Below are 21,163 nucleotides of genomic sequence, written 5' to 3' on the forward strand. Positions count from 1 at the left end.
CACAAGTTGTCTGCTTTGTTACTGATTTCTACCTATCCAGTTTGAATTTTTAACATTTAAACAAGGTTTTAAAATGTATTACCCAGAAACAAAAAATTATAATCATTTCCAACAATTACATTTTTGAGTAGTTAATGAAATTCTTTTAAATGACACCCACATTCACAAAGTCTCATGGAAAAATATGAAATACAATTATTGAAATGCAATTTCCAGAATATTTGAATATCTTACTTATAAAAATTTATGTGAATCCCATAAAACTGTAACAAAAACTAAATGAAAAGCTAAAAGCAATTCTGTTTTTTCAAACAAAGATTTAAATATTAATTAGTAACACTGGAGGCAAAGCAAAGCTTAGGAAAAGACAGCTTTAAATTCCATGTACATAAACACAAGAGAGCCAGTCATTAATTTTTCTAGCTGCTGCAGTCAGGAGATCTGGCCCTGCTTCTTGCCTGGGCAAAGTGGGAGAGCTGGTCCTGATGGCACAGTGTTGTAGGAATCTAATAATATTTACTATTGATATATCTTCTGCCAAAGCTTGCTGTTAATCCTAAACAGCTATGTACCCAAATCACCACACAGACACTGGAATTTATTTAATTAACTTAGAACACAATGCTGGGCAACAGTTACTCCTTCCTAAACCTCCATGCCTTCATAGTTTCCTAACATTTAGATTTCCCACATTATACTTGCTTTTAGTGATATATTATACCCAGTACATCTCCACGTCGTTCCAAGATCTGTCCTCTAGCTCTGCTCCTAGCTCTTCTCTCACTTTTCTCCTCCCACTCATTTCCTGCCCTCTGGCTCCTCCCCTCTTTCCTGTCCTCTGGCTCCTCCTTTTACACAACATTGTGGTTTGTTGTTTTATTTTGGCCTGTTTACACAGTTGAGACAGAATGCTCAAAGTAAGTATCACAATGCAATATCCAGATTGAAACCAGAGAGTGCGGGGGGGGGGGGGAGAAATCAGCATTTGAATGAACAAGGGTAAGGTGTATACATTTCAAAAGAACATTATACCAACAGCACAGTCACAGGAAAACTGGTGGGCTGACCAACTCAGCCACCACCCAGGCTCAGATCCAAGGCTTTGAGTTGGTTCACCTCAAAATCTACCTCATCTATGAACTGCTAGAGCACACACAGGTCCTACAGAACCAAATCTATTTGATCCCCATGACACAAGGCAACCAACAGGCTATTTGAGGGAAGCCCAGGTGAGGATCCAGTATTGAAAGTGTAGCAGAAGCCTTGAAGTGTAGCAGAGGTCTTGAACCAGGTGAATGACTCATTGCAACGGATATTTGCCAGTAAAGCTGTTTGGGCAAAAGGGTGTGTATGTAGGATTTTTGTTATTTCTGTTGTTGGTGAGGTCTAGTTTTAGGCTATGGTGGTCTAATAAGATACAAGGGATTATTTAGATCTTGTGCCTGTTGAAGCTTGTTTTGTGCCTGACTATGTGATCAGTTTTGGAGAAGGTTCCGTGAGGTGCTGAAAAGAAGGTATACTCTTGAAGAAGGTCACAGGTGCATGTGCACAAGGGCCAGTGTGTGCGTGGAAGTGTGCCTTGAAGGACAGGGTGTGTAGCATGTAGATGCATGGAAGGATGAAGCTTAGGCGCAGGAGGGGGTGCTGCTGCTGTCAGCAGGCACAATGTGCGTGTGCAGGTGCCCTGAATACCTCAGTGGCCTACAGGCCTGTCGTACTGTCCTCCTGGTATTTAGATCTGTCTGGGCTCCAGGAATTGTTTGCCTGGACCCCACTGGTAGACCCACAGAACAGAGGTTAAAATGCTGAGAACACTGTCCCAAGGATCCCTAAGTTGCCTACAGTGGGGGTGTAGGTGGGAGGGATCTGATGTCTGGCTGCTAGTGTAGAGGGATCCTGGATATGAGGCTCTGGACATACTTACTTGAAGGCACACTCACTCACTTGCAGGCCTAAATGGAAAACATAGGGGATCCCCCTGCTCTCTACTCTGACATTTGGGCTCACAGGGGCAAATGAGAGTGTAAGAGATCCTTCAGCTCAGTGGTGTCCACTGTTTGGATGCCGGGCAGGGAGATCCTTACTTGGGGTAGCTTCCTCTGCCATCTCAGTCACTGAGCAAGGAGGCTCCCACTTGGACTAGTTGTTGCCCCGCCCCACCTGTAAATGTGGGAGGCCCATACAGCTGCTGTCTCCCTGCTCAGTCACCAATAACAGAGGCTGCTGCTAAGACTAGCTGGTCCTGCTGCAGTGGCAGACCTAGGAGGCCCGAACAGCCCCCAGCCGCAGCCACAGACCTGGAGGCAGGCCTCTGCCTTTTCAGTCACTGAGCAAAGAAGCTCTTGCTTGGGGCAACCACTGCCACCTCCACCAAGCAGGGAGGCCCAAGCTTAGGGCAATGGGAAGTGCAGGGAGATTGAATAATCAGCACTTTTAGTCCCTGGAGGTTTCCAAGGGTGACCTGGATCCAAACTGTCCCAGCTAACTGGTTGTCTTCTCTCACCCAGGAAGCCTCAATATGAATGTTCTGGCTATAGCTACCCCTCCACTCACCAATTTCAGAGTTTCGGATCCTGTGTCCCTCAGACATGGTGCATGCTGGTCACAGCCATCTTGGACTTCTTGAAGGGCTGGATTAACAGCAAGTTCTGAGCTAATGACCATAGATAACTTCATGAATTAAATTCCTAAAGAAACTGAAATCAATTGTAACCCCCTTAAAAGAAGCTTCCCAAAGCCTTATGTACTTCAATTCACATTTGTCACAAGCTCTTCATAAAGTCACCCAGCAGTCACATAACTAAATCGCAAGAAATGCAAACAGCAGGCAAAATCAGTGCAACAGAATTGTAAAAGAGAGTTTTTACTAACACTTCAATTTTAGTACATGCTGTCCAACGTTTCTTGGTCTTTTGGCTAAGACCAATCATCAGTACGACATCTACTCGTAATGGTAAGCATGGGGTAACTATTTTAGAAAACAGAAGCAATTAGTTCAACAGAAAAAAGCAATTGCAAAATGCAATATGTCAAACTCCTTCAAAATTTTTTAAGTAACCTTTATGTTTTGAGGTATTTTTAGAAAACAGTATATCAAAACCTGTATATACTTGATCCACTATGCTCTAGTGATAAATCTTGCAAATCCACGGTATCATCATCATAATCACCATCTTCTGGCTAGGTCCGCTTTGATGTCAGAAAGTGATTCTGCCCATACTTTATTATCTTCAAGCGAACAGAATATTTGTAAACATACTTGTCAGGCAGTGGGGGTCACACCCTTTCTGGCCCTCAATAGGAATGGTTCATATGAAAGCATCATTGTATTATTTGGTTCTTTGAAGATAAGATACAGCATTGACCTAGAAAAGTAGACCAGTTCAGACTCAAGCTGACTTGCTTGGGTACTTACCAAGTCTTAACCCTCCAAACTTGACACATTCCACATACAGGTATGGCTCTTGTCTAGATACTATTGCTGCTCAAAGCTCTGGAATATCCTGTCTGCTAGGAATGTGTTTTTCAGGGGTCTTAGGCCATGCTAGACAGTCTTCACTAACAATATGACTCATGGGGAAGAGGCCTTCCTTGGTCCACGCACTCTGTAAGTTTGACCTCTAGAGAAACTGAAGACGGTGGCAGTTACAGTCACATGAACACTTAGTGCCCACACAATTTCTCCTAATAAGAAAGCTGAACATCAAGGCTTACTGGACTTTCCTGGCTGCCAACACTGCAGAGCCGATGTCACATGTTGGTGACAGGATAACGATGCACTGTGCGTACTATTGCACTGGGAGATGGGAATTGAAAGTGAGGACAGAATCTCCAGACACATTATTCAAGTGCCTCTGCCAGCACTAATTTAATCTGTATTACTTCAATTTTACAAGTCATAATCATTAGTATAAGAGCCTAGAACTCATTGGCACAGGAGACAACTTCCTGAACAGAACACCAACAGCACAGGCTCTGAGAGCAACAATCAATAAATGGGACCTCATGAAACTGAAAAGCTTCTGTAAAGCAAAGGACACTGTCATCAAAACAAAGCGACTGCCCACAGATTGGGAAAGAATCTTCACCAACCCTTTATCTAACAGAGGGCTAATATCCAGTATATACAAAGAACTAAAGAATCTGAAAAGCAACAAACCAAGTAATCCAATTAAAAAATGGGGAGCAGAGCTAAACAGAGAATTCTCTGTAGAGGAATATAGAATTGCAGAGAAACACTTAAAGAAATGCTCAACATCATTAGCCATCAAGGAAATGCAAATCAAAACGACCCTGAGATTTCACCTTACACCCATCAGAATGGCCAAGATGAAAAACTCAAGTGACAACACATGCTGGAGAGGTTGTGGAGAAAGGGGAACCCTCCTCCACTGCTGATGGGAATGTAAACTGGTACAACCACTTTGGAAGTCAATCTGGCTCTTTCTCAGACAACTAGGAATAGTGCTTCCTCAAGACCCAGCTATACCACTGCTAGGCATATACCCAAAATTTGCTCAAGTACACAATAAGGACATTTGCTCAATCATGTTTGTAGCAGCTTTATTTGCAATAGCCAGAACCTGGAAACAACCCAGATGTCCATCAGTGGAGGAATGGGTACAGAAATTGTGGTATTTTTACACAATGGAATACTACTCAGCAATCAAAAAAGAGGAAATCATGAAATTTGCAGGCAAATGGTGGGATCTAGAAAAGATCATTCTGAGTGAAGTATCCCAGAAGGAGAAAGACAAACATGGAATATACTCGCTTATATAGACCTAAAAGATATGATAAACATAATGAAATCTATACACCTAAAGAAGATAATCAAGAAAGTGGACACGGGGTATGATGATCAATCCTCATTTAGAAAGACAAATGGGATATGCATTGAACGTATGACAGGAGTCTACCGCAGAAGGCATCTGAAAGACTCTACCTAGCAGTGTTCCAAAGTAGATACTAAGACTCATAACCAAACCCTCGGCAGAGTGCAGGGAATCATATGAAAGAAGGGGAGTTTGACGTGGAAAGGATAGGAGCTCCACAAGGACCAAACATATCTGGGCACAGGGTCATTTCTGAGATGGACACTCAACCAAAGACCATGAGATGATAAAACCTAGAACCTCTGCTCGGATGTGACCCGTGATAGCTCAGTAATCAATTGGTTTCCCATAGTAAGGGGAACAAGGACTATTTCTAACAGGAACTCAATGACTGGCTCTTTGACCTCCCCACCTCCCAAGGGAGGAGCAGTACTATTAGGCCACAGAGTAGGACTTTGCAGCTAGTCCTGAAAATACCGGACAAAATGGAGTCATATGAAAGGGGAGGAGGTCCTCCCCTATCAGTGGACTTGGAAAGGGGCAGGGAGGAGATGAGGGAGGGAGGGTGGGACTGGGGAGGGAATGAGGGATACAGAATTAACAAAATGTAACTAATGAGAAAAATAAAATTAAAAAAAAAAAGAAAAAAAAGAGCATTTCTGAGTTTTGTTGAAATTCTAAACATCATACTGGCTTTTGGGTACTGGGCACTCTTGATGGTGAGCACAACAGTCTGCAACCCTGGGATTTCCTCCCTCTGAAGTGTACTCTGTCTCTTCCAGTCACAGCAATGTATGTTTTAGGATGATGTACACAGTGGCCATTCTAGGAGGGCTAGAGACCAAATGTGGACATACTCTTTTAGTCTAAGAGGACTTCTAAAATGTTGATATGGCTTGAAAGCCAAATGTTAGTTTGCTCACACTGGGGGAGAATGGAGATTGGAGAAATTCCTACCCTCAGAATCCCATTGGTGTGCTAAACTGGCGAGTAAGAAGTAGCAGGTGAACATGGGACATGTACATTTTTTAAATATGCACGTGTAAGGTGACCCCTGATCAGACAATCAGAAATCTGAAATGTTCCAAAACCATAAACTTTTTGAGTGTTGTATCTGCATATCTGTTTTTATTACAGCACTGTTCACAGTAGCAGACTCATGCAAACAGCCCAGGTGTCATCAACAGGGAAAACATGGTATACATAAATAACTGAGTATTATTTGACTATGAAGAATGAAATTATATCATTTGAAGGAAAATGGATGGTACTGAAAATCATCATATTAAGCGAAAAATTCCAGGCCATGTAGGAAAAATATGGGGAAATGTAGTCTTAATTTTAGAAAAGACTTGAAAGTAGGAGGGGTCCTACTTGGAAGAGGAAGGAGACCAAAGGGAAGGAGAGAAGATGAGAGAAAGTAATGGAAGTGGGCAGTTAGAATATGATCACTCACACAGAATTTAACAATGAAATCCATCATTTTTTTATAATCAACATACACAAATTTTAAGTTTTGGGTTTTGAAACAGTTCAGATTTGAGTTAGGGATGTTCAAGTAGTGGAGTCTATACAAATATTCAAAAAGCCTTCCAAACTCCCAAATCTTAAATGCTTAGGGTTTCAAATATTTCAGATAAGGAATATTCAACCTGAAATAAATCTGTATTTTAGGAAATTCAGAGAACATGGATATGAGAAAACACAAAATCAAATATTTTATAAGGGCATCACTCTAAGATAAGTACTATCAATATTTAGGATAACATCCCTATTTATTATTTACTCATTATGCAAGTATCTACCAAGCATTTATTATGATACTACAGCAATCATAAGGTAACCACAATTCTAATGGAGCTTCATATATCGATAGGGAAGTCTGATATTGCCCATGCTTTTTCTGTGACTAGCATACCAAGTACACTTTTTTTAATTGAAACTAGAGCCTATAGAAAAATAGATGTCAAGGTGCGGTTGTAACAGCAGCTTATAATTTGAAAATGCAAATTCCCAGGCTCTCCCACAGAGCTACTGAATGAGACACTAGAGTTTGGGCATCACAGTTTATGCTTTCATCAACATAGATGATTTCAATGCACAGTAAAGACTGGTACCCATTAATGCAGAAAAGCACAATTTGCACCTGGCTCTTCTCAGTCTCTGATAAACTCTGAACATACTTCAGGTCTTTTAAGTAGTTTTTCCTGCACAGTTAAATGACTGACTCATGGTTTGTCCTAGGGCTGTGGCTACATCACCATTTTCTTTATTTACTCTATTACCAGTCATTTCTCCATGTTTTTGTTGGAGTTGAACATCATTTTTTTCTCTAAAAATTGGCTTTAAATACTTATCAGGGTGTGTGCCACATGAAAGAGCTGGGGTAAAAGCTTGTTAAAGTTGCCCTGAGAGACATAAAAGGGGGGACCTGTGTGACAAGACCACTAGGGTGTCCCATTCCTTCCACGGAGCAAGGGAGTAGAGTCTCTCTCTGGGGGGGTCTCGGGGTTATGTCTGAGCCCTTCCCCCCTTGGAGGTAGATTATTTGGGAGGAACTGAAGAGCAGCTCTCAAGGTGGCACGGGCAGGCAGAAGCAGGCAACATTTTCCTCAGGGGCACTGCTGGGACTCCGTGGTACTACTGTGGCCAGAAGTCCTTTCTAATGGGTTAGCTGGCTAGGGTTCTTCAGGCTTGGGGATAGGTTGTTGAACAGCCAGGCAGTATAACAACTGAAGAGGATATCAACACCCTTGATGAAGGTCCACAGAATACCCTACATCACCACCATGGCCAGTGGACCCTTCGGGCCTCCAGCTCAGGAACATCATTTTCTTGCTTGTTCTTTTTCAGTTTTACTCTAGGCTTTAGCACAAGCACATATAAATAAACAACATTTTGCATTTGAAGACACAAACTAAAATAGGTCAAGAGGACTGACAGTCTAGTCTCAGGGATAGAGCATGCAAGGATACATTCCAGTGAGCACATATCTGTCTCCTTTACCCTGAACATAAAAGCAACATGCCCTCAGAGCTGTTATGTCTACCTTAGCTGCTTTAAAGGAGACACCAGAAGGCAAAAGAGCAGCTGTTGTTCTGCTGCATTTCCCATTTTCTCCTTGAGTGAGACATTTTAGAACAGGTTCCGATTTGGACACATGAAATTACTAGGCACGGGTGGGACTTACCAGACTGGGGGTCTCAGTTTGAACAGCCTCTCTGCTGCATGGACAGCCTTCCCAATATCACTTGCCAGCATGCTGACGGTGAAGAACTGGCCTACATCCCAGTAATTTTTCATTTTCTCCAGGCTCCCTTTTCTTCCCAATAAACTGTTCAGCCGGACACCTTAAGAATTTGAATTTGATATCATGAAAGAACTTGCTAGTTCTGCCATATTATACAAGACTTTAGGAAAAGGACAAGCAGGCATTTCATGTGGCTGCTGTGTCAGGTACGCTATTGGAAAGTAACTGGAAAGTTATCGCTAGAACATACATAATACACATGTCAAGTCTCGCTATGTAGGCTTGGCTATTTGTAAGTCACTATGTAAAACAGACCAAGCTCAGGGAGATCCACCTGCCTCTGCCTCTTGAGTGCTGTGAGTAAAGATGTCTATCACAATGCTCAGCAAATTCAACAGAATTTTTTAATGTTCAACTTGTATAACCAAAGCATAAACATCTGCAATAATAAGCAGTTTTACCTATTTTCCTTAGTTCCATTGAAGTTTCAAACCGTTGTCCAGCAACTATCAGCAAAACTGCAAGGTTAATTCCCGAATAAAGAGATGACTGGAGTTCAAACCCTTTGCGATACCTATAATCATAGAACCACGAAATTCTTATTACATCATATTTTAGAATGAAATGTACAGACGATAATATAAATTACCTTCTCATGAAAATAATTACTACACTAATGTTTTATAGTTCCTCCCCTAACCCTGACAAACAGGTACACACAGCATCGGTGTTTTGATGATGTTTGATGATGAAATAGCAATACAATACCTTACACCAAGAAGTTCTTAGATTTCATCCTAAGGCTTATATTTTGATTCTGAAAGCCTATATTGACTAGATAAATAGGGAAATCATATGAAAGCCTACAAAAGAAATATAAAAATCCATTATAATCCTCACAGATGACCATAAATATCTATCTAAATCTCATTTTAAGTTAAACTCTCAGTATACACTGGATACTTTTATTTTATAGAAACAGCATCAATCATGGGTTATTTCTTTACATGACATTTGCTTGCTTGCTTACTTTATCACAACACTGAATCATTTCTTCATGTATGAAGACAATGTTTGAATCTCAGATACTAAATGGCAATCAATGCAAATGTATAAGGGAGGTAAGGCGTATGAAATCTACCCCATCAGGATAGGGAATGAGATAAAAACTAGGAGTATCGTTTTATAGGAAAACTTTACAGTTTCTTTTTAACCCCCTCTCTTTATTTATTTATTTTTACTTGACATAAACTGTTTATTAGCAAGTATGACTTCTCTGATAAGGAAAAGTAATATATTTAGTGGAGTGGTAACACAAACACAGTTGAATGCCAAGGATTTGCAAACCAGGAGTGATATTCTTTTCATTTATGTTACAAGAGAATTTAGTGACACACGTGCTCTTAAAGGGAAAATTATTAAGTCAGTTAAAATGTGATTTTATAATCTTTGGAGGATAACTCAGGCACCCCCAACACACATACTAGAGGATACCAAGTCATTGATACTCCACTCAACAGAAGTCTAACCTTTCTCTAACTCTTTCAGTGTTACAACACTTAAAATTACATATCTTAATGGATTTTTCCCATTTTCTCTGTCACAATGAAAAGTTATACCAAAGCTAAGCATGGCAGAGGGTCATGCCTCTATTCCCAGCACTTGAGAGGCTGAGACAAAAAAATTATGAACTCAATAATATCATTTTTTATTGTTTTATATTATCATTTATTACAATTTTTTAGTTAGTTTATTCACTTTGTATCCCAGCTGTAGCCCTCTCCCCTCCCAATCCCCCCCTTCTTCTCCTATGCCACTCCCCCAGTCCAATGTTAGGCGAGGTCCTCTTCCCCTTCCATCTGACCGTAGTCTATTAGGTCTCATCAGGACTGGCTTCTTTGTCTTCCTCTGTAGACTAGTAAGGCTGCTCCCCCCTCAGGTGTAGGTGATCAATGAGCCAGCCCATGAGTTCATGGCAGAGATGGTCCCTGGTCCTATTATTTGGGAACCCTCTTGGATACTGGGATGCCTAGGCTCCTTCTGTGCAGGGGTTCTAAGTTATCTCCATGCATGGTCCTTGTTTGGAGTATCAGTCTCAGAAAAAAAAAAAAAAAAACAAAAAACCTGTGCCCAGATTTTTTGGTTCTATTGCTCCCCTTGTGGAGATCCTCTTCCCTCCAGGTCTTTCTATCTCCCCTTCTTTCATGAGATTCCCTGCACTCTGCCCAAAGTTTAGCTATACATCTCAGCATATGCTTTCATACCCTGCTGGGTGGAGTCTTTCAGAAGCCCTGTGTGATAGGCTATTGTCCCAATTTTTTTATGTTATGTGCATTGTTTTTTGTTTGTTTGTTTGCATTCATGTCTGTGTGAGGGTGTCAGATCCCCTTGAACTGGAATTATAGACAGTTATGAGCTGCCATGTAGTGATGAGTATTGAACCCAGGTCCTCTGGAAAAGTATAAAGTGCTCTTAACCACTGAGCCATCTATCCAGCCTTCAACATCACTTTTAAGCAGAACAGGTAGGCAAGGAGAGGGTGATAGGGACTGTAGTCTAAGAAAGTAGCTGGGAATCCCAGAAAAGTTTATGTGTATAGAAATAAGGTAGCAGAGATATAGCATATTTCTCTACCCTTTCGCTTTTGGTGGGTCACATGACTTATTTAACAAAATGTGGCAGAATTAAGTTCAAGTGAGTTCTGGAATATAAGTCCCAATATGCCTTGCAGCTCCCACCTTCACTTTTAATATCAGCTGCGGGATATGCGTGGGGGCCATCTTAGATTTTCTAGTCCTGCCTAACCCTTAAACTGATAGCAACTTTAGGAGTGAGACCTAGGAAAGTAATTGCCTCATAACCCCACAGAATCACAAACCACAAATGGCTACAATGTGAAGCTACTAACATTCAGGGCTGTTATGTAGTAAGCCACAGCAAGGACACTGCCTAAAATATATTCATTGCCTAAAAGTGAGAATGCTTCCGTTAAAAATGCATGTCAGGCATGGCATACACTCACTTATAAGTGGATATTAGCTGTATAATATAGGATAGCCATCTACAGATCTAAAGAAGCTAAGCACTAAGGAGGACCCTAGGGAAGATGCTTAAATCTCATTCAGAATGGCAAACAGGATAGACAGCAGAAGCGGTAGAAGAGAGGAAAAAGGATGGGAGCCTACTATAGAGGCTTCTCTGAAAGGATTCACCAAACAGGAGATCGAACCAGATGCTGAGAGTCAGGGCCAAACTGAGCAAAGTACAGGGAGTCTGGTGGAAGAAGAAGAGAAGGGCGGGGATAGAGGAACATGGAGGGGACAGGAGCCTCACAAGGAGAGGTAAAGGAGCTGAGCCCTGGGTCTTGCATAGACTGATGTACCAACCAAGGACCCCCTGCTCAGACGTGGCTGATTGGCAGCTCAATCTACATGTGGATCTCTGAGTGAGGGGAGAAGGGGCAGCCTCTAACATGAACTCAGTTGACTGCTCTCTGATCACTTGCCCCTAGTGATGCAGCCTTGGCAGGCCACAAAGGAAGAGGATCCAGGCAGTCCTGATGAGACTTAACAAGCTATGGGCAGATGGCAACAGTGGAGAACTCCACCTTTCAGTGGACTAGGGAAAGGGGATAGGGGGAAAGAGGGAGAGTGGTGGGACTGGGGGAAGCTGAAGAGGGGACTTCAATTGGGATATATAATGAATAAATTGTGAAAAATAAATTAAAATAAAAAAGTAAAACCCAACAAGCATGAACCAAGCACGAGTGTTTCCCTAACATCTCTGTACAAGTTTAACTTCTCTTATCTGAAATGGGTGTTACGTGTATGATAAATAGCAAGCAGACTTCATTATCTATCAATGATTCACAAACAAAATGCATGTCAGGCATCATAAGTCCTTGATGAAAAGTCTCCAGTGGTGTCCCTTCCCATTTAAGGGTAAAATAATCTTCATGTGTCATCTCATGGTTCTTCCTTTGCCTGTTTGTCACGAGTGAGTCCAGCATACTCCTTTCCCCAGCATCTTTTCCTCTGCTCATCCCCTTCTGAGGAACTGTCTTCATAATTCTCTGTGAAGCCTATTCCTTCAGTACCTTCCTATCTCTACCTGCTCTCACTTGCCTATTTGAAATCAGAAACTAGGGACTGGAACTGCAGCTCAGTGACAGAGCACTTGCCTAGCATGCACAAAGTCCAGGGAAGTCCCTAGAACCTCCAAAGTAAAACAAATTAAAATTTCAGGCCACTCTCCCAGCCTTCTTTCACCCTCCCTCTTTGCTCACCACCCCCAAAGCCTTTACCATCAGCTGATATGCTATAGATTTTATTTGCTTTTTTTTTTTTTTTACTTTGCTCAGCAAGGCAAGGTCCTCAAAGACAAGGATTCATGTCTGCAGTGTCAGCACCTCCCATCTAGAAAAGTGTCTAGCACAAAGTAAGCCTTCAACAAATATCTGTTGAATAAAGACAGGCAGACATGAACAGCTCACTGGAAGATGAATCCCAATGGACAAAATTATTCCGGAAAGAGCACCTGGCAGGAGTCCATCTCATGAATGAGTAAATGAATGGAATAAGCATAAATAGCAGAAACCCCTATTTCTCATGGTTTTCTCTCAGAACCAGGAATCCAAACATTCTTTGATTGTATATACTGCAATTGTTCTCACTGTCAGTGGACAGGCATATACTTGCCCTAGGGAAAAGACCTGGCTAACCAGCCTACATGATTCTGCTCTGTGCAGTGCCCGTGTGTGCTACTTACCACTCAATAGCACTGTCTCTGCTTGCATCCTCTTCACAATCTGAATCCAGGAAGATGTCCTTGTAGATCCTCCCACATAGGCAAAACATGTCAGGAGCTGGGTGGTCACAGCTCTGCAGAACTTGGAGCATGACTTGAAGAGCCTTCTCACGGTCACCTGTGCTGTTTCTCCTGAAAGATAGGTTATGAGATTATAATCATGTAATTTAAGATGTTTAGGTATACACATTTGTTCTGTTCAAAGGAAAAATACTCTAAAATTTCTCTTTTCCTTTTCAAATGCAGCAACTACTTAAGAACTGTGCCAGAAAATCTAATACATAAGTATAGTCAGTTCCTTTCTTGATTTTATTCTTAATACATCAGAAGGAAAAAAGAAGAGAAAACAGTATAAAAAAGATACTTAAGAGTGATGAAAATCAAATGCAATGTATAAACTATGTCTGGATTCATAATCAGATAAATCCACTGTAAAAAAAAAAGTGTAAGGGACTGGAGAAATGGCTCTGCAGTCAAGGATGCTTGCTGCTCTTGTTTTCAGTACCCACATGAGGTTGCTCACAATTGCCTGTTATCCCAGCTTTAGGGGATTTGACACCCTTTTCTGGCCTCTGTTGTATCATGGTGCACACACATACAAGCAGGCAAAACACTCATATACACAAATAAAAAGAAGACTTTTAAAAAGTAAGTAAAACAATTGAAATATTAACACTGATTTTAAGGAATTAACATTAATTTTAGCTATGACACCGTATCTATAATCAATTCATAAAATTACCTTTAACCTTGACATATCTATGGGTGAAGTGAGATTTCTTTGATTCATAATAAAATCTAGTTTCTGAGTACAAGAAAGTGAAGGTTTAGTTAAAATAAAATTGCCTTTGCAAAGGTGAATTCAAGTGAATAAAGGGTATATGGAGATTCATTACAATGATGGTTAGTTTTACTTATCAACTTGACTATGTTAACTGAAGCCCAGACACTTGGTAAAAATATAATTTCTCAGTATGTGTGGGTAAGATTAGTGTTTGAGTAAGTAGACTACTTAAAAACATACCAGCTAGCACCATTAACACACTGAAGCCCAAGTCAATCAAAAAGGTCAATCTCAATCAATCTTCTTTCTTCTCTCCCTTTGAGCTCAGAAATGATCTCCTGCCCTCAGACACTGAAGTTCCTGGTTCCTAGGTTTTCATACTATAGGGATCACATATAATGGCACCTCTAATTCTCAGGCCTTTAGATTCATTGAATTCTACCATTGTCTTTGCTGGGTCTCTGGGTCACAGACAACCTACGATGGAGCTTCTCGGCCCTCATAACCACATGAGGTAATTTTCATAATAAATATTTTTTCATTTCTATTCTCTCCGTCTTCTTCAGACCACATCTCATTTTGTAGCCCTTGTGGCTCCTGGAACCACTGTATAGTTTAAAATTTGCAGTGATTCTTTTGCCTTTGACTCTCTAGCGCTGGTATGAACCTGTAATGTCATGAAAGGCTCTTCTTAGATTTCTGTATTTCCTATTGGACTGTGGCTATGAAGATCTTTGTCTACAATCACAGTATTCTCCACTTTGAATACTTTGGAAATTACATTAAAAAAATGTAAAAGGTAGGCAAGCATCCTGACTTATCAATTCCACTTCTAAAATTTATACTATTCAATTTCCCTAGCAAGTTTTGAAACAGACATTTGGTATAGCATTGCTTATTAAAGTGAACAATTAGAGATGGATGCAAATGCCTGTTGATGGAATAAATGAGCAGATAAATGTATAACAATCAAGCTATGTAATACTACTATGCAGCCCTTAAAGAGAAACAGATACATAAATAATAATGTAGAATAATATCCATAACATAGTATGGAAAACACTAATGAAAAGCATGATATTATTATTTAAAATAATGCTACTAATATATACGTTCATGCATATAGAAGCCTGGAATGGTATACATTAAACTCTTTAGAAAACTCCTGTGAGGATTAATATAAAGTGGTACTTTCATGGGAGCAAGGGAAGGATTGGGACGGGAGGAGGGAAGGAACCACAGGGGGGATACAAAGTGAATAAAATGTAATTAATAAAGAATTTTTAAAAAGTGGTACTTTCATGCTTTGTTAACTAGTCTAGTGAATCTTTTAAATATTTTGTACGGGCAGGCCACTCAGCCCAAGCTGGGCTGAAACTCACGAGGCAGCCCCAGGCTGGCTTCAACCTCATGGTAATCCTTCTGCCTCAGCCTCCCAAGTTCTGAGATTACACGTGCCAGCTACTACACCAAGCTTTATTTTAGTAAATCAATAAAGAAATTACACTTCTCAATTCCTTGGTACTTTTATAGCAGGTTTTATGTTCTCTTTCCTAAAGACATACACCTCAAGAACCTACTTCATCATCTAAGAAGAAAAATTTCCTAAATAGTCTTTCTCAACTGGAGATCCACAATACAATTAAATCCCAGAGAACATCACTAAATAGTTTGCATGACTATTGTCTAAATTCTAGCCGAAAGAATTTTATTATGTCATATAAGTAGATGCCATGGGGCATCAAGGTTTAATTCTCTTGTTGGAACTCAATCCAGGTTGAGAAGTGCTAGACACTTGGCATCCTTCTGGAAGCCTGTAATAATTAACCCTGTTTTTCTGCCCCCAGCCTTTTTTTTTTTTTATCTTTTATGTCAGTCTTGTTTTAATGTATTTAGGTTCCATTTCCTTGTCATATAGTATCTAAATTAACCAGACTACAAAATAGATTGCTTTTTGCATAGCCTACCATGATATTCTTTAACTATTAGGGCTAGTAGACACCAAACCAACTCAAATTTACTAAATCACTCAAATTTACAAAATTACTCAAATTTACCTAGATAATTACTAATGTCTCTATTAAGAATGAGATATAAAATTTCTACATATTACTACTCAACTTTTGCAGGATGAAATATTCAGGATTTTGTAAAGAATGTACTTATCTCAGCTAAATGCTTAATTACTGTTGAGAATTGAAGTTGTGCTATTTTTTTTTCTGGACTAGTTATACTAATATTTCTTTTTGAGTATTCAAATTTAAATTATTACTATTAACTTAAACTTACCCCTATTAAACAAGATGCCTTTTAAAAATAGGCAAAACAAAACAAAAATCAAGCACCTGAAAAAATGAGAAGCCATGAGATTTTGAGCTTAAAAGTCACTTTAAGACAGGTGCCAAACAGCTAATCCCTTTAGCTAATCAGCTTTCAGATTTGTTTATCATTTTTAGACACTAAGTACCTAGAAACCAGCCTTACAGAGAAAAACTCCTGTGTTTAATCAGTCAGCAACATCAGTTTCTGATACTAAGACCAGTTTACAATGAAGAGAAAGATGAGAGTGGGTCATAACCTTATTAGAAATATACAGGGGATCTTCAAAAGTTCAGCAATCCAGGATGCACCACAGATCAATTACATGTGAACCTCCAGAGAGGAGTCTTGAACACCCATGCCTTTTATCCCGCACATTCAGTATCTGCACTACTGCTAAGTCTATGGGACAGTTCTCAGCCTGATTATTTGATCTCCACATGCATTTGACTTGCTGTGCATTTGACCTTTGAGTGCACTTGATAACTGTGGCTCTTTTCATTCATTTGATTAGCAGGACACTGCATTTACCTGACGTTCTTCTTATTATAGTGTGATTCCTACCTATCTCTCTCATCTTTTAACAATGGTGTTATCTCCAGAAACAAACCTGTGGCTTTTCTCCTCTTTATCAAATACATCAGATCTCAGGATACAATCTGGTTATATCATGAGTTTTCAAACCATTTTAACAACCATCAGATTTCTATTTCTGGTTCAAATCTTTCCCCTAAGCTCCAGATTTATATTTCTACTTGCCACCGGAGCATGTCCTTTGCACGTACACCTAAAATCATTCGATCATAGTATCATGCATGTTCTTTCCCATCTTGCTTAATTATTCTTTTTAGGTTAAAAAAAATAACATCAGTCATGCTTGGTGTCCTCTAATACTGTTTTTCTCATCAAGCAGATGCCACTGGTTTTTATTTCAAACTATATCTGAAACTAGTCTGCTCCTCATGACTTCCACAGTTACCACCATAGCCCAAGACATTGTCATTCCCCACCTTCTCCCTTCCTTCTCTACCGTCTATTCTTAACACACAGGTCATCAAGCCTGCAACAATTTTATGTCAGGGAACAGCTCTAATGTAACCTCTCCTAGGGCAAACTGGGTGTGGTTGTTATGGCTGTAATCCCAGCACTCAGAAGGCTAAAGCAGGGAGGAGTATGGTAAATCTGAGGCCCGGGGTACATAGTGAGACTTTGTCTCAAACAATGACAACAATAACAACAACTCTTCAGGGGCTCTTAGCTTCGAAAAAGTATCATTTCCTAAAAACTGTCTTCAATACTTTCCAAGATCTTGTGGCTAGTTGTTTCTCCGGTCTCATCGCTTACCATCTAACACTGCATATCATCTTTTGCTCCAGCGGTGCAAGCCTGGTTCTTCCTGTTCCCTGTGCTGGTCTCTCTACCTTACTCCACATGTATTTACGTGGCATGGCCCCCGGTTACTTTCTGAGTCTACTCCACATCACTTTCTAACGAGTGGGGTCTTCTGTGATGATACCACCTTCCTTTCTACAACATTGTCTTGCAGCTGCTTTAAACATAATAGAAGTCTTTTAGGATATACAAACATGCGAGCAGTCTTTCTTGTGGTGGGATGTCATGATGAAGTCCATTCCAGAATTATGACAATTGCTACACTTGCTTGCCTGGTCTGAGTAAATGTCTGAAGGAAAGAGGCTTTGATAGTAAAGACAAAGACTACATCATCTTTTTTTTTTTCCAAGGAAAAAAGTAGTGGGTGACAGAAGAAAATGTAATCTAGAATCATCCACAAGCAAAACAAGACCACTCATCCTAACAATTCTTGTGCTCCATCCCCATCCTCTGAATTTAGTTCAGAAAGCCACAAATGAAAGAGAAGTTTAGAAACAAAAGGTATCACATGCCTTAATCATGGAAGTGGATTCAAGGCCCTTCAAGAACTGAATACAAAGATATCAGAAGTGAATCCAGAAAGCCACAAATGAAAGAGAAACTTAGAAACAAAAAGCTATCATATATGCTTTAGTCACGGAAGTGGATTCAAGGCTCTGCAAGAACTGAACACAAAGATATCAGAAGTGGCAGCCCCTGGTCCTTCTTGCACAAATAGTGACAAGACAGAAAAGGTAGCAGAGGGAGAGGAGGTTGGGGGTTGGCCTAATCATAGTTGAAGTGAATCAAACTAAAAATCTGCTTTCAATCCAGCTTATCTCTAGAACCATAGAAAAAGCCATAAATGCTAATCAACAGGCGTAGGCAAGGCTTCTAATATTCACAGTAACAAACAGAACAAAACCATACTTCAGACTCATGTCTTTTAGGTATAATGTGTGTGGAGTGTGGTAAAATTGTGAGATGTGCAGAGAAGCAGAAAAATACATTCCAATCATCGAGCGGCAACATAACCAACTGGACGGACCAGAGACAATTTTACTGACAGTAACAAGAACTTGGGAGGGGTGTGGGGACCCAGGTGTATGATCTAAGCATTTGGGAGACTGGGGCAAGAGAAATTCCATGAGGTTCAGGAAAGCCTGAGCTACAGTGTGAGACCCTGTCACAAAAAATCCACTCCAAACAAGAACTTGAAATCAACTATTATAAAGACATAGCTTCCATGAATATTATGCATGTGTGAGGGTGAAGAAATGGAGAGAAAAAGGGAAGAGCAAGAATGAAGGAATAAGGAAGAGGAAGAAAAGAAGTAAAAACTCTAAAATACAGGTCTAAGAACTACAGGATAAAAATAAAAATCACTCAATGTGCATATACCCCTTCAGACACTACCCTTGCCTGACCCTCCCATCCTGCTGGGGGAAAAAAAAGGAGCAAAGGAATTAGATCAATCCAAAATGCACAAATTTGGGCCGGATGGTGGGGAGAGTGACTATGAAGTGGCAAAAAAACATAACTTTTGGGGATTAAACCATTATACCTCTCAACAATGCTAGTCTCATGAGTATATTTTGCTGGTCACAGTCATCAAATTATATACTTACAAGTTTACATTTTATTGTACATAAATTATGCCATAATAAAGTTGCATTAATACTATACGGAAGACCGTTGGTATACTGGAAAGTTGGTATACTGGAAATACCTTAGTCATCAGAGAAATGCAAATCAAAACGACCCTGAGATTTTACCTTACACCCATCAGAATGGCCAAGATCAAAACTCAAGTGACAACACATGCTGGGGAGGATGCGGAGAAAGGTGAACCCTCCTTCATTGTTGGTGGGAATGTAAACTTGTACAACCACTTTGGATATCAATCCGGCACTTTCTCATACAATTAGGAATAGTGCTACCTCATGAAATTTGCAGGTAAATGGTGGGACCTGGAAAGGATCATCCTTAGTGAGCTGTCCCAGAAGCAGAAAGACACACACGGTATATACTCACTCATATAAACATATAACACATGATAAACCTACTAAAACCTGTACACCTAAAGAAACTAATCAAGAGAGAGGACCCTGACTAAAATGCTCAACGCCCTTCCTGAAAGGCAAAGAGAATGGTCTTCAGAAGAAGAAGAAAACAGGAAACAACCTAGGAACCTGCCACAGAGGGTCTCTGAAAGGCTCTACCCTGCAGACTATCAAAGCAGACGCTGAGACTTATGACCAACAGTTGGGCAACGTGCATGGAATCCTATGTAAGAAGTGGGAAACAGTAAGATCTGGAGAGGACAGGAACCCCACAAGGAGAACAACAGAACCAGAAAATTTGAACACAGGGGTCTTCCCAGAGACTCATACTCCAACCAAGTACCAGGCATGGAGATAATCTAGAACCCCTGCACAGATGTAGTCCATGGCAGCTTAGTGTCCAATTGGGTTACATAGTAATAGGAAGAGGGACTGCCTCTGACATAATCTGACTGGCCTGTTCTTTGATCACCTCCCCCTGAGGGAAAAGCAGCCTTACCAGGCCACAGAAGATGACAATGCAGCCACTCCTGATGAGATCTGATAGACTAAGATCAGAAGGAAGGAGAGAAGGACCTCCCCTATCAGTGGACTTGAAGAGGGGCATGCGTGAAGAAGGGGGAGGGAGGATGGAACCGGGAGGGGAGGAGGGAGGACCTTATGGGTGGATACAAAGTGAATAAACTGTAATTAATACAAATAAATAAATTTACTTATAAAAAAAGATCCAGCTATTACCATTCCTAGGAATACATCCAAAGATGCTCACGTATACAACATGGACATTTGTTCAACCATGTTTGTAGCAGCTTTATACATAATAGCCAGAAGCTGGAAACAGCCCAGGTGCCCCTCAATTGAGGAATGGATATAGAAACTGTGGTTACATTTACACAATGGATTACTACTCAGCAATTAAAAACAAGGAAATCATGAAATTTGCAGTCAAACGGTGGGAACTAGAAAAGATCATCCTGACTGAGCTATCCCAGAAGCATAAAGATACTCATGGTAAATATTCATTTATAAGTGGATATTGGACAAATAGGATAAACATACTAAAATCTGTACACATAAAGAAGCTAAGCAAGGAGAACCCTGGGTAAGATGCTCAATCTTCATTCAGAAAGGCAAATAAGATAGACATCAGAAGAAGGTGAAATTAAGGAACAAGACAGGAGTCTACCACAGAGGGCCTCTGAAAGACTCTACCCAGCAGGGTAGTAAGGCAGATACTAAGACTCATAGCCAAACTTTGGGCAGAGTGCAGGGAATCTTATGAAAGAAGTGAGAGATAGAAAGACATGGAAGGAGCAATAAGACAACTAAAGGAGATCAAGGGGATACAGATCGGAAAGGAAGAAGTCAAAGTGTCACTATTCGCAGATGATATGATAGTATATATGAGCGACCCCAAGAATTCAACCAGAGAACTCCTCCAGTTGATAAACACCTTCAGCAAAGTGGCAGGATACAAAATCAACTCAAAAAAAATCAGAAGCCCTCCTGTATACCAAAGACAAAATGGCCGAAAAAGAAATTAGGGAAACAACACCCTTCACAATAGCCACTAACCACATAAAGTACATTGGGGTGACACTAACCAAGCAAGTGAAAGACCTGTTTGAGAAAAACTTCAAGTCTCTGAAGAAAGAAATTGAAGAAGATCTCAGAAGATGGAAAGATCTCCTGTGCTCATGGATCGGTAGGATTAACATTGTGAAAATGGCCATCC

This window comes from Psammomys obesus, unplaced genomic scaffold (genome assembly GCF_907164565.1).
Source record: "Psammomys obesus unplaced genomic scaffold, mPsaObe1.curated_primary_1811, whole genome shotgun sequence".
Lineage (NCBI taxonomy): Eukaryota > Metazoa > Chordata > Mammalia > Rodentia > Muridae > Psammomys > Psammomys obesus.